This window comes from Anabrus simplex, chromosome 3 (genome assembly GCF_040414725.1).
Source record: "Anabrus simplex isolate iqAnaSimp1 chromosome 3, ASM4041472v1, whole genome shotgun sequence".
In the NCBI taxonomy this organism is placed as follows: domain Eukaryota; kingdom Metazoa; phylum Arthropoda; class Insecta; order Orthoptera; family Tettigoniidae; genus Anabrus; species Anabrus simplex.
The window spans coordinates 61,089,967-61,105,291 of NC_090267.1; the positions used below are offsets into that span (position 1 = coordinate 61,089,967).

Sequence of the window (15,325 nt, forward strand, 5' to 3'; positions counted from 1 at the left end):
ATACTGGACACTGGCCGCACTTAAGCGACTGCAGCTATCGAACTCGGTCTCAGAAGTCTACGGAATGAGTGAGTGTATGATGAAAGCTGGTCTTTTTTTAATACTGTGACAAGTCACTGTGAGTCACTGCAGGCAGATCAGCAAAGGGAAGATGCAGATCAGGAAAGTGTTACAGAGGTGGAGCGGGCCAAGAGGAAAGGGACCAATAGGAAAGAAAGCGTAGAGCACAGGATAGGAAGAGCAAGGTGTAACAGGGTAATGAGAGGGAGAAAAGGTAGGAGGAAGTGCGTTCTGAAGGCGTCAGAGAAATAGTGGAGGGGATTTTATGGGGGTGGGGTTGAGGATCTATTCTTGAGTGACTCAATTGTCAGGCATGTGGGGGAAAATGTGTTGAGGAAAGAGAACCAGGGTAGAGTTTTATCCAGGAATCAGATTAAGGCAGATGTTGAGGCAAATAGAAGGAAGGGAGGAGGGTAAGGAGAAGGTAGCAATTTTTCGTGTTGGTACCAACAACGTACGGCAACAAGAATTTGTACTAACATAGTTGGAGATGTTTGGGATCTGGTTACGGCGGCACGGAAGAAGTTTACGGAAGCAAAGATTGTTATTAGTGGGATAGTGTAGGAGCGATACTGAATGGAGGGTAATCGGGGATTTAAATGAGACTATCTAATGGGTATGTGGGAAATTGGGAGTGAAATTTGTATATCCTAATCGGTGGGTAGGAGATAGGGATCTACGCTCAGATGGCCTTCACTTGAACCTCAGTGCTACATATAAGTTTTGGAGGTTTGTTTGGAAACGTTGTAGGGAGGTACATTCAGGGAAACGGGGTGGAATCGGGAGCTATGATGTCAGTATAGGAAGCATGAAGTCGAGTAAGGATGGCATAAAACTGTTAGTCTTAAACTCTAGAAGCATTGTAAGGAAAGGAAGAGAATTAAGTAATTTGATAGATATATATTTACAGATATTTGAATAAGAATTTCATAATGACTGACCACTGATGTAATGGATGCGGAAATTGTCTCACAGGACTGGAGTGTTTATTCTAGAGACAGGTTAGGAACGATAAGAAGTGGAGTATTTATACTGTTGAAAGAAGAATTTGTAAGCTACGAAAATGTTAAGGATGAAGAACATAAAATTCTAGGTGTAAGACTCACCTCTGAGGACAGCTGGCAACTTAATGTTTTTGGGATATACAGATCGGACTGACGCTGATGCAGAATTATTTGATAAGGTAATCAGCTATGCGGGGAAAGATACAGAGAGGAACGTTATTGTAGTGGGTGATCTGAACTTGCCAAATGTTAACTGGGAAGGGAATGCAAATGACAGAAAGCATGACCAACAAATGGCGAATAAGTTTTTATGGGAAGGACAGCTGAATCAGAAAGCCAACTAGAGGGAAAAATATCCTGGACGTTGTGCTGATACAACCATATGGGCTCTATAGGAAAACTGAAGTGATAGATGGTATAAGTGATCATGAAGCTGTCTTTGTCAGAATTAAAAATAATGTGTTGCAAAAGAACGTTTTAAAAGTAGGACTATTAGACAATACCATACGTCGGATAAACGGGGAATGGGAAATTTAAAAAAAAGCAATTATGATAAACGGAAAATGGCAAATAAAAATGTTAAAAGTCCATGGATAGGAGTGTAAAACAGATATGTATATTTAAAAGTGGTAAGGAATAGTAAAGACCCGTTATAACAGGGAAATAAAAAGATTAAAAAGAAAGAGCAGATTCGAAAGAAGAAGAATTAGGAATGGTTGCGGGAATAAGAAGAGACTGAATGGGCTTACTAGGAAGTTGAATTCAGCGAAAAAATCAGTTACGGAAAAAATGATGGCAAACACCATTGAAAGACGCATGAATTGTAGGGAGCATTGGAAGGACATGTATAGATACTTTAAGGCAGAAACAGGTTCCAGGAAGGACATTCCTGGGATCATTAAGGGGAGTGTATATCCTAGGACTTACATAATGCGGAAGTATTCAATCAGCAATATGTAAGGGTAATTGAATTTGAAGATTATGTCCGGATAGAGGAGACGACTAATAATGGCGAAATACTGAAATTTACCTATGATAATAAACGCATTTATAAGCAGATACATAAGATGAAAGCTCGAAAGGCAGTTAAAGTCGACAAGATTAATGGGGATATATTACAGGCTATGGGTTGGGATATAGTGCTATATCTGAAATACGTATTTGATTACTGTTTGCATGAAGGAGCTATACCAAATGAATGAAGAGTTGCAATAGTAACCCCAGTGTACAAGGGAAAATGTGACAAACATAAAGCGGAAAATTACAGGCCAGTCAGCTTGACATGTATAATCGAAACCGACTTTCAACCTATTAGGTCGTGTTACGTACATTTAGTACGTGTTGAAGAGATGTTAAGTACAGAACAAAAATCGCCAGCCAGACACTAGTGGGATCCTAACCCACAACCTCCCGATTTTCCGATTTCGATTACAATGCGGTCGTGAAAATTCAATATTCATTGACATGTATAGTTTTTAAGCTCTGGGAAAGCATTCTTTCAGATTATATTAGGCACGTTTGCGAGATTACTAACAGGTTTTATGTAAGTCAGTTCAAGTTCAAGAAAGGTTATTCCACTGAAGGTCAACTTGTAGGATTCCATCAAGATATAGCAGATATTTTATATTCAGGAGGTCAAATGGACTGTATTGGTATTGACCTATCGAAGGCTTTTGATTGGGTAGATCATAGGAGATTACTGACAAAAATGAGGGCAATTGGACCACACAAAAGAGTGGCTGAATGGGTGGGTATATTTATAGAAAATAGGACTCAGAGAATTTGAGTAGGTGAATCGTTATTTAATCCTGCAATGATTAAGATAGGGGGATCCCGCAGGGAAGTATAAGTGGACCTTTATGTTTTCTAATATATACGTAAATGATATGAGTAAAAATCTGGAATCACATATAAGGATATTTGATGTTTCTGTTACACTATATAGAGTAGTAAATGAGTTGCAGGATTGCGAACGATTGCAGGGGAACTTAAACGGGCAGCAGACAATGGTATGAATGTAAATTGGATGAAAAGTCAAGTTGTAAGTTTCACCAAAAGAAAAAGTCCTCTCAGTTTTAATTATTGTGTTGATGGCATGATAATGCCTCATGGGGAACACTGCAAGTACGTAGGCGTTACCATAAGGAACGATCTTCATTGGGGTAATCATATTGAGGTAGTTAATAAAGGTTACCGATCTCTTCACATGCTTATGAGAGTATTTAGGGGTTGTAGGAAGGATGTAAAGGAGAGGGAGTATAAGTCTCGGTAAGACTGCAGTTAGAGTATGGATCCAGTGTATGAGACCCTCACCAGGATTGCTTGACACGAGAACTGGAAAATATTCAAAGAAAAAGCAGGACGATTTGTTCTGGGTAATTTCCGACAAAGGAGTAGTGTTACTAAAATATTGCAAACTCTGGGCTGGGAAGACTGAGGAGTAAGGAGGCGAGAAGCTCGACTATGCTGTATGATTCAAGCTGTCAGTGGTGAGTTGGTGTGGAATGACATGAGTAGAAGGATGAACTTGAGTGTAGCTTTTAAAAGTAGAAAAGATCATAATATGAAGACAAAGTTAGAGTTCAAGAGGACAGATTGTGGAAAACATTCATTTATAGGACGAGGAGTAAGGGATTGGAATAAATTATCAAGGGAAATGTTCGATGAATTTCCCAAGTTCATTGAAAGTATTTAAGAAAAACTTAGGTAAACAATTATAAATAAAAGTAAATATGAGGTAAACAATTGATAGGGAATCTGCCACTGGGCAACAGCCCTAAATGCAGATCATTGATGACTGATTGGATAATGACAGCATGGGTTGATAATCGCGTAGATAATGTGGTTGGGATCACCTGCTCAGAATCTACCCTGTGTAATGGATGTGGCGCTTCCTACCGCCACACTGATTACACGGTGCCCCGGGACCAGGCTAGGTGTGCCAACTGCCAAGGCAGTCATGCCGCCCCGTTCCCTGGTTGCCCCTTCCTGAAAAGGGCAATTAAAGCACACTACAGAAGAGCACAACACCTACACACACGAACAACCCCCCCCCCCCTCCCCTCTTTAGCCGCCAAATCCCTAAACCTCCGCACCCAGGACCCCTTCGTTATGACCATACCTTCCCGCCCAACCAAGACAACTCCACCCTCTTAAACATCCTCTTACTCAAGTTGATCACAGCCCAGAACCCGCAACTCCCCATGACCATGCTAAGTAGACAACTAATCATAAACTAAACCAACTCCACTCAACCAAAAAGCGACCCAGCCACGCAACACCACCTCCCTACGCCCAGTTAAACCTAGTAACTCCCTTCCTCACTCCTTAAAGCACTGGAACTGCAGAGTAAGCAATGATCGACAGTTAAGCAACATCGGGCGTGGCCACCCCATGGTTGGGTGACCACTGTACGCACTGCAGCTTAACCACTCAGGCGACTCACGCCACTACGTAATGCTCCATCAAGCACAGCACCCAGCGCACATTCGCTAGGCCGCACACTGGCCAATTAAGACAGAAGGAAACCAAAGCAACCCACTCAACCAACACCATCATCTGCAGAGAAATCAACTTTACGACAGGGCATTCAAGACTTTCAAGAGGTCGGGTGTGTCTGTCTTTCTGCTAGCAAAACAATAACGCCATCGAATTGTTGACTTCAACATCGGCAGAGCTTGTTGGAGATATGAATAGGAATTCCAAATCTCAGAGAGGAGATATAGGAATACATCTATTGACACTGAAATTTTAGTACTAAAAACAAGCAGCAGATCGAGTATTTTAACTGACGTTTAGTTGCTTCACTATTTCCTTACTGGGACATAACACCAAGCACATATTATTATATCACTTGAAATCTGTGATACACAGGCTGAATGAACGCTGTGTTAGGATTGCAGGAACAAAATTTCTGAAACAGACAAATTTCAAATTATGGAAGCTGTTTATTTAGTCACATATCGTAAATAATGTACAGAATTCTAACCTCCCCCCCCCCAATGGCACTGCAGCCCTTGAAGGGCCTTGGCCTAAAAAGCGACCGCTGCTCAGCCCGAAGGCCTGCAGATTACGAGATGTCGTGTGGTCAGCAAAACGAGTCCTCTCGGCCGTTTTTCTTGGCTTTCTTGACCGGGGCCGCTATCTCACCGTCAGATAGCTTCCCAATTCTAATCTTGTAGGCTTAGTGGACCTCGAACCAGCCCTCAGATCCAGGTAAAAATCCCTGACCTGGCCTTGAATTGAACCCGGGGCCTCCGGGTAAGAGCCAGGCACACAGAATACTAATGTAAAGAAAAAATCACACTTCAATAAGTATATTTACCAAGCCACTGGAGTGGCACAGCGTAATCTGAAATGGAAAAGTAGCCCAAGCATTTAAAATAACAAGCTCGGAATTATCGGCTTGTTTCAGTATTTAAAGAGATGTTTTGAAGCTATTTTCTCGTAACTCTTCGAAAACAAAACCTTCTCGAACGTAGCCTTCCTCGCTCAAGTTGGGTGGAGACGTGCACGAAAATTAATTGATTTTGTAAATTTTCTGTTACTCGGACACTACTGTATTTGAACAGGAATCATGAAACATTGTACACTGCTTTAAAATAAATTCTTGGCTACAAACATTGATTAGTTAATTTAGGTAAAATGTTTTCGAATCTAATATTTGTTCAAATTTGAATTTTCGTCATATTGATGTACCCTTTCCTCAGCAACGGTGAGGTCTTAGACCTTGTAATTCTTTTGATAATTTCTAAGACATTGATTATTTAATTCCTGCGGCGTTTTCAATTTCATGCCTATTTCGATTCATTTAAGCAAATTAAATTTTCAATTTGAGAAGTTCACAAAAATAGGCCTACATATATTTGAAATTCTGGTCGATATGATTATATACAGGCTGACCAAAAAGTTCGTTAACATTTGACGAGACAATACTTCACGGAAAATTGGAAGTAGAGAGGTAATAATTGACACACATGGTTGACATGACATGGAGTTTTATTGATTCTGAAATAAAGTACACAAAATGACCAACAGATGGCGCTGGACAGCAACACTTCAGTGATGCAGTATGAGACCCATGCACGGTATGAAAGGAGCTATCTGAATAATGATGATGATGATGATGATTATGCTTGTTGTTTAAAGGGGCCTAACTTCTAGATCATCGGCCCCTTGTTGTGAGCGAGGGCGTAAGATGCGCCTGAAAAAATGCGGCACATTGACGTTACCAGAAAATGCACTATTAGTGAAGTTTTACTGCACTTCATTTTCGCGACGCAAGGATGGGAAGGAGCTAGGAGTGGGGAGGAAGCGGCCGTGGCCTTAATTAAGGTACAGCCCCAGCATTTGCCTGGCGTGAAAATGGGAAACCACGTCTTGTTTCTTAATTAATGTTTTTAACTATTTACATGAAATCAGTTACAATACTAGTCTTAGAGATTGAAGTACTTAGCACAATTTTAAACGGACTGAGTTGTTTAAAATTTATCTGTCAACTTGGTTATCATTAAGGAGAGGATGTTTTCATAAATGTCTACTTTTATCCTCAACCCAAAATTGATGGCTCATAGATCTTAAATCTATTTTAGTCGATTTGTGAAGGAAATACATGGGTTTTATAGCGCCAACAAATGCCTGTTTTGAATATATTTGCATGTTAAGTTCCCAAAACGACAATTTTTTTAAGTTTTGAGATCGTATTTTTCCACCCACCTCTACTTTGTTAGTTTTATTTACCAGAGAGCCGCTGAAAGCAGGGATACTTGCAGGTAGCTACCAAAGACAGGCACTTACATGTGATTAAAGGACAACAGCGTTCTTTCTGTCCTGTGATTCTGCTTGGAGTGATCTGGCTTTGAATCTGCACCCTGCACTGGCCAACCGCAAGATTTTCAGCGGTCTCAAGAACATTTCTTCCAAGTTTGAACAGCTAACTTCCACAATAAAGCAGCTGGATGAGAGAGAATTACCTCTTGCGAAGGTTGTAGGGATTGTTCATGAGGTGGTACCGACCATTCCTGACTTTAATGGAGCGATATGAGATGAGATCAGAGTCAAATTACACAGTATAATGCAGAGGAATCCAGGCTGGAAGGATGCTCTAGTCATTGCGGCTGTTCTTGAAAGGAAAGACGTAGCACCACCGCCAGGTTTCTCCGCAGTAGAGCTGGCTGTTCTTACACACTGTCCCCCTGACCTTATGTGAAGTGGAAAGTTCATTTTCTTAATTTATACATAAATACATTAGCCGACAAAATTTGGAACCATACCTGGTTGTCCATTGTAACGTGCTGACTAATATTCATTTGGAATGCCTTGTTGACATAATTATTGTCTGGAAGAGATAACAGTGTCTTTAACTGCATTAATAATAATCAAAAATAATATGAATCACAATAATTACGTTTAGCTTTTCCTGATTTTGGTAACTACTTGTCCCTTGGCTAAAACCTTTAGCTGAGAACGAAGTGGTATGATTCACATAACCAAACCAAACCAAACCCCTTGGCACTACAGCCCTTGAAGGGCCTTGGCTTACCAAGCGACCGTTGCTCAGCCCGAAGGCCTGCAGATTACGAGGTGTCGTGTGGTCAGCACGACGAATCCTCTCGGCCGTTATTCTTGGCTTTCTAGACCGGGGCCGCTATCTCACCGTCAGATAGCTCCTCAGTTCTAATCACGTAGGCTGAGTGGACCTCGAACCAGCCCTTAGGTCCAGGTAAAAATCCCTGACCTCGCTGGGAATCGAACCCGGGGCCTCCAGGTAAGAGGCAGACACGCTACCCCTACACCACGGGGCCGGCCCATGATTCACATACGCTGATTAAATTTTAACGCTAAGGAGATGGTATATTAGAGTTGTTCTTAGTGTCTTTTATGCGATTTTAGTGCCGATTTTGCGAATTTTAAGTGCAAATTAGCCTACCTATTCTGGGTAATTTTAGTGTCTCAAAATCCTCTCCCTGGTTATCATATATGAAGTGGCGCGCGGTTATTGTAACGAATCATCTCGGTCAATATATTTGCATTCTACTGTACACCAGCACTACTATCTCGCCATCAGGTAGCTCCTCCATGATTCTCATGTAGGTTGAATGGAAATCGATACAGCCCTCAGATTCAGGTAAAAGTCCCTGACGTGGCCGGGGATCAAATCCGGGGCTTCCGAGTAAAAGGCAAGCTCCTTCTCCTTGACCGGGGCGCCGGCTGCCTTCTGCTGTAGTGCTTGCAGGCATAATATGTAGCCTTGTATTAATCTGGTTATTAGATATAACAGAAGGCCATCTGACCTTAATCTTGCCAGAATAAATAAAGCATCAATCAAATCAAATATACTACGCAGGCTGAATCAACAACATTCTGAGCCCCTTTTGGTATGAGAAATATCAGGCCACCTATCGCATTTCCTAATATTAGGAAATTAATAATAATAATAATAATAATAATAATAATAATAATAATAATAATAATAATAATAATAATAATAATAATAATAATAATATTAACTACACGAAACTCGTCAAAAGATGACGGTCAATGGGGGTAAATATTTACTGAAGGATATATATGTAAGACATTCTTTGTACGCCGAGTGCCGGGCTGAGTGGCTCAGACGTTTGAGGCGCTGGCCTTCTGACCCCAACTTGGTAGGTTTGATCCTGGCTCAGTCCGGTGGTATTTGAAGGTACTAAAATATATCAAACTTGTGTCGCTAGATTTACTGGCACGTAAAAGAACTCCTGCCGGACTGAATTCCGGCGTCTCGGTGTCTCCGAAAAACCGTAAACGTATTTAGTGGGACGGGAATCAAATAAAATTACGTTATTAACATTATTTTTACAATTAATTTTTGGCCGTTTTGCAACTTTAAGGACGTCAAAAGTTCGCATTCTTGACATTGCTCATATGCCATGGCTGAAACTTGCAAGTTCTAGTGTTTCTCCTTGAGCGTTTTTGATAGTGATACCAAGCGAATTGGAAACTGAAGCCACTTAAAAGCAAATGGAAGTGTTTTATCGAGAAATTATAGAAACCTGCCTATTTTGAATCTACAGTGCACTGATCGACATTTGGGAAGCAAATTGGTGGCTATTCCTGAACACGCTACTAATAAAATACGAAGCCCTAAATTGAAGCATATACGTTTTTGCAAAACGCAGGGGACCATCGTTGAAAAATGCATTATTGGCATTTGTGATTTTTGGGGTACGTCAAGGATTTCATTAATATAATTTAAAGGTGTTCCTGGTTTTCTATGAGTACAATGTCAGACAAATAAGATTTGAAAATTGGCACGTTGCAGTTTTCCAAACCTTCGGGTTTCCATGACAGTAAATTATGACACGAAGGATCAACTCACTTTCCGTACTACCGGAGTGGAAGAAGTTCACAGCCTTAGTGTTAAAATTACGACAAGGAGAAAAGGGCCTTACATTTCTCCGACATCATTTCAAGCTAGCAAATATAAGGAGAGCTCCTAAGAGAAGCTACATTGCGCCTGCAACACAACACAGACTTGAACAGCTGACCAGGAAGACGGTGCATGCGTGCTTGTCCCCTTCCACCTCCCCTCTCGCATTTTATGCCACAGCGCTACCAAACTCCAGGTGGCCTTCGAAGTACTGACGAGCGCTTTGACGAATCAGAATGTTACATTTTTCTTCAATAATTTAAAAATGTACGGCAAGAAACAGTTATGCTTTTAAAGACACTGCAAAGCTACAGACCAAGAGCTTTCGTCGATCGGTTCACCTGTAATCTCAAAATCGATCTAACAACAATGTTCGATCCCACACAAGAAAATGGAATTTGAATCAAAAGGCGAACTGTAGACCTCTATAGTCACACAGATAGTTTGACCAATACCGTACGGAAATTTGTCGACACATTTTTAAGATGGATAACAGACTCACACGAATATTATTCACTATAATAAGTTTCCAAACAGCAAGAACAAATTGGCTAGGGGAAACAAGAAGGGACCTGAATGAATTGAACATCGGGGATGACATCATGAGAAATCTCGAAGTCTTCAGGACGTCAGTAAATAAACACACATTTATGTCGAAAACTAGCAGCAGGACTGGTACAAAGTGGTCAGAAGAACGGAACAGCAACACAGTGAGTTCATGAACAGATTGTGAAAGAATGGGAAGCCGAAAGTCCTCAAGCCAGTGAACAAATTCAAACGCACTCTATGAGTGGGCATAACGAAACCAGAAGAAGAAGAAGAAGAAGAAGAAAACACCGATTGTGTACTGCTAAGTAACTGGATTCGTGGTTATGAAAAATAATAATGTTCACTCCTTTCCACAGACACTTTTCCTCGTTGGCTGACTGTCCGCCTTCACAGCGTAACGGTTAGTGTTATTAGCTGCCGTCCTAGGGGTCCCGGGTTCGATTCCCGGTATTGCCAGAAATTTAAGAATGGCAGGAGGTATGGTAATTGGTTGAAATGGTACATGCAGTTCACCTCCATTGGGGGTGTGCCTGAAATAGCTGCACCACCTCGGTATGAGGACACGAGATTGCATTGGCTGAATGGTAGTTGTTGTATACAAGGAACTCGATATACAAAGCGCAACATAAAAGTTTATTATTTGTAAATCCTTACACAGTATATACAAAAAAAACGAAAGCTGACTTGTTGCTTGAAGCGCTGCACACGTTAAATAATGACATAAACTAGTAGACTGATGGTCTGCGAAATATGTTCAATCACATATATTAATATTAATATGTACAATGCTGTATATCTTGATAAGATAGGACGCTTGAAGGAACGAATGTCCGTGATAGCTGATGACTATCTGTAGTTTGTAGAATTATACAGGGAACTTGGATTAAAGTTCGTGGTAGCAGAATGCTAGGCCGAAGTTGGAGAACTTGCAAGGAACTTGTGGTAAAGTTCATGAGTAGCAGAATGCTAGGACAGGACGCATGTCGGTGATACGGGAGGCAGGATACTTGAGGCAGAGATGTCCCTAGGTGAGACCTCCCGACTAGAATTAGTCCACCTGTTCAGAACACATTTTTAAGAGGGTACCTCCGTGTCTGACATACGGTGTAGTCTGATCGCTGGACACTGTGGGAGTGCCTGCAGTGGAGAAGACGTCGCCTAATTTATGCATGCTGACTGACGTCACACACGATTACGTCAGCGTGCTGCAGTCTACACCTCGTGGTATCTAGAAGCGTCGATGCTGGGCGGGTTGTGGAGTTTGCAGGCGGCGGAGGACACACACACCTGTAGTCATGATCGTTAAAGCGTCTGACACCGTCGTTAGCCAGCTCGAATACCATTAGTGGAAACATTTCATCTTCAGAATGTTGGCCGACAGTGTACGAGAGGTGGTGGTATAGAATTTCTAATCGCTAGATTGCGTGACAAAAGCCTCGGTTCAATACCTAATCACTCTACAGTGTCCATATAGAGTGAGAGGGTATATGACGCTGTTGATGGAGATTCGTCCTTCGAATGGAGTCGTTAAGCCTTGAGCGTGGTGTTATTCGAAGCGAGTAGGCTATGTGCCAAAATGGAGTTTCACCATCTCCCTACCTAATAATCACCATCATCCCATATCCAGAGGCGCAGGATGTTCATGGGCGTCAACTAAAAGTACCTGTAGCAGGCGAGCCGAACATTTCTTCGTAACAATCCCGGCACTAAAAGCCACGTGATAAGTAAATACATAAATCGCGGCACTAACATTGAAAACCTATTTTATGCTCGACGATACCGAAATATAAATATTATATGCCAGAAAAATGAATACTAATGAGACTCATTATAGTTCAAGTTTTATTATGATACAGGTTCTCCACCGATCAGAGTTCAGATTTTCATTATGATACAACTGTTTGACTAATTAGGTAAGGAGAGCATCACACCTGCGCTCAACGCACTAGCTTCGTACTTGTTTCCGAAATCAAACATGTCGGATACACATATTAACATCAATGCACCTTCTGCTTCCAATATTCCACAACCACACGGCACATTCCCGCAAAGTCACTTCACCAACTGTACAACAAACAATTTATATTTGAAATAAAGCTAGGTTATGATAACCTTCTATCAAAGCTTTGAAAACATATGACATTGTCAAGGTCTCTGATCCACTCACGGAAACTCAATAACCCAGCGCATGCACTCTGCGCTCTGTTCAGTAAACTCAACAGTCAAGCGACATCTCGACAGAAATTTATGAATATTAAAAAATAGAGTTATAATTATCGTCGAGCATAAACAGACGTATGCAACTCGCTTCGCTCGTTTTATAAATATACTCGTGTCTTAATTATTGCTATTTTAGGCTTGTTGCATAATGTACTAGGAGCTGCCTGGCCGAGGCGGTAAAGGCGTGCTCGGTTCGCCCGGAAGCACGTGGGTTCGAATCCCTGTCAGGAAGTCGTAAAATTTAAGAAAAGAGATTTGCACTTCCGGAGGTGCATATGGCCCTGAGCTTCACTCAGCCTACACCAAAAATGAGTACCAGGTTAATTCCTGGGGGCAAAGGCGGCCGGGCGTACAGCTAACCACTCTACACCATCATGTGCCGCGGTTAACAATGGTGGAAGCCTTTACCTTCCACTCCTGCAAGGGCCTTCATGGCCTGTACGGAGGTGTCTTTGTCTTTTTGCATAATGTACTATTTCTTCATTTTGACGTGAAGAAAATCATGTATTGGATCATCAAAGTTTCGTGTTTCATATTATGGTTGATATTCATCAATCAGCTTTTCGGTGGCGAAAATTGTTCAACATATAAAACTGTTCCTGTTCTTTTGAATTATTCAAAATATAGAAGTGCTGGTGTACTTTCCAAGGATCGATTTTACGTTACATCATCTTTGGTGGTCTAAACTTCTGCTCATCAAAATTATCAAACATGTATTAGTCAGAAGCTAATAATAATGTTATAGATTTTACATCCCACTAACTACTTTTACGGTTTTTGGAGACGCCGAGGAGCCGACATTTTTTTCCGTAAGAGTTCGTTAACTTACCAGTAAATCTACCGACACGAGGCTGATTTAAATGAGCACCTTCAAATACCACCGGGCTGGGCCAGAATCCAACCTGCCGAATTGGGCTTAGAAAGCCCGGCTGTCCGAAACTCGTGGCTGTTGAAGTAGGATGCACCATATCACGTAAATGTGAATTCCATAAAAGTGAGAAACTTATTATCTCATCACCTAAATAAAATGAAGTTTAAATGGCAGTCTTCAGTAAATCGTAGTTTGTAAAAGATAATTCACAAACCTAAATTAACTAACTAAATTCAATTATATTCTAAGTTCCTTCCTCTCAGAATCCTTAGAGCTCACTGAATTGTTTTTTCTGTTCCTTTAATCAGTCTTTATATGAGTATACTAATGTTTTACAATCCGCATGTTCCACTTTTGAGATCTCTACATTCAATGCTCTTAGGTTTCTTCCCCATAGACATTTTAGTCTTCGAAACAATTTAAAATTGAAAACGGGAGATATTACAAAACCACCTCAACAGAGTATTATCGACATTTCTACACTTCTAGGAGTGTTCCGTTCTTTAGGAGTGTTCTGTTCTTAAATATACTCTTAATCTCGTTATCCAGAATAAATCTAGAAAGAATTTATAATTCCATTCACACTCATTCGTAAATACCTACTATATTAGCAAACGAGAACTAGAAGAATTATTTACAAGTAATGTTGGAATATATAACAGTTTATCTATATAGAGAAAAGCAAATTTAAAAGTGCGCAGATTTTTTCCAGTCAAAAGCACTCAAAAGCAAACGGAAGCAAACAGGAGGTGAAGTAAGCTAACAAATTAATCACTTTCGACACACGCTACAAACATTAGAAAAAGAACTACTTCTACTACTACTACTAAATGTTTTCATTCCTCCCCTAAAGGGGGAGGCGGGCCTCCTAGATGGTAACGCCGTCTCTCGGGCCAGGAGATTTATATCGGAGAAGGAGATGTGGGGAGAAGGTGAGAGGGTTGGCGGCAGTAGCCTATACTAGGAACTGTCCAGGCATTCGCCTTAGTGCAAGAGAGTTGAAGCCGGCCCCGTGATGTAGGGGTAGCGTGTCTGCCTCTCGCCCGGAGGCCCCGGGTTCGATTCCCGGCCAGGTCTCGACCTGAGGGCTGGTTCGACGTCCACTCAGCCTACGTGATTAGAATTGAAGAGCTATCTGACGGTGAGATGGCGGCCCCGATCTCGAAAGCCCAGAATAACGGCCGAGAGGATGCGTCGTGCTAACCACACGACCCCTCGTAATCTGCAGGCCTTCGGGCTGAGCAGCGGTCGCTGGGCAGGCCAAGGCCCTTTCAGGGGCTTTAAGTGCCTTGAGGGGGGCAAGAGAATTGAACACCACGGAAAACCATTCGCACCGGGCGAGTTGACCGTGCGGTTAGGGGCGCGCGACTGTGAGCTTGCATACGGGAGATAGTGGATTCGAATCCTACTGTCGGCAGCCCTGAAGATGGTTTTCCATGGTTTGCTATTTTCACGCAAGGCAAATGCTGGCCCCGTACCTTAATTAAGGCCACGGCCACTTCCTTCCAACTCCTAGGCCTTTCCTATCCTATCGTCGCCATAAGACCTATGAGTGTCGGTGCGACGTAAAAGCCAATAGCAAAAAGAAAATTTGCAGAACAGTCGACGGTGGGGACCAGCCCATCTCCGTCTCCCGAATACAGAGGCGTAGAGTCAAGGTAGAGCTCCTTCTCCCTCTCTGCTCGGTTGACTGGTCGGGGTGCAGAGCTGGCGGACCACGGACCAGCCTTGGCAACTTGTGAGTCGAAACCCACTCTGCATCCTCCAACAATAAGACAAATATTTTAAATGAGCCGCAGGACTCCAAAAAATAGGGGTGAAATGTGGGAGGCCTGGTAACTCTATTGTGCCCGCTACACTTTTGTTTTTAAGTTATATTAGGTTTATACCATATTTTAATAGGCTCGTGCCAAGCAATGAGAGGAACTGTGACGCCTGCCGAAGCCTTTCGCACTCTTCTGACACATGCAGGTAGGTAGGTAGGTAAGGGTTATTCTGCCCGAAGGCAGGTCCAAACCTCCGCAGAGGTGTTCCTGAGCCGGAGTTTACGTGCGGTAGGGCGGCCAGTTCCTTTCCGCTCCTCCATTACCTTACCCCACCACCAACAACAACGCGTGGCAACCCATCCAACTCCTGACCACGGAGATCTCACGGGATCCGATGTTTCAACACGGCTACGGCCGTTGGCTCTGACACATGAAATACAGT

At 42.1% G+C, this 15,325-nt stretch overlaps 1 protein-coding gene across 1 annotated transcript in view; it reads left to right on the forward strand.

Moving 5' to 3' along the window:
• Positions 1-15,325, forward strand: part of LOC136865968 (organic cation transporter protein) — a 224,244-nt gene that overhangs the window by 128,151 nt on the left and 80,768 nt on the right. The gene's annotated exons all lie outside the window — the stretch shown is intronic.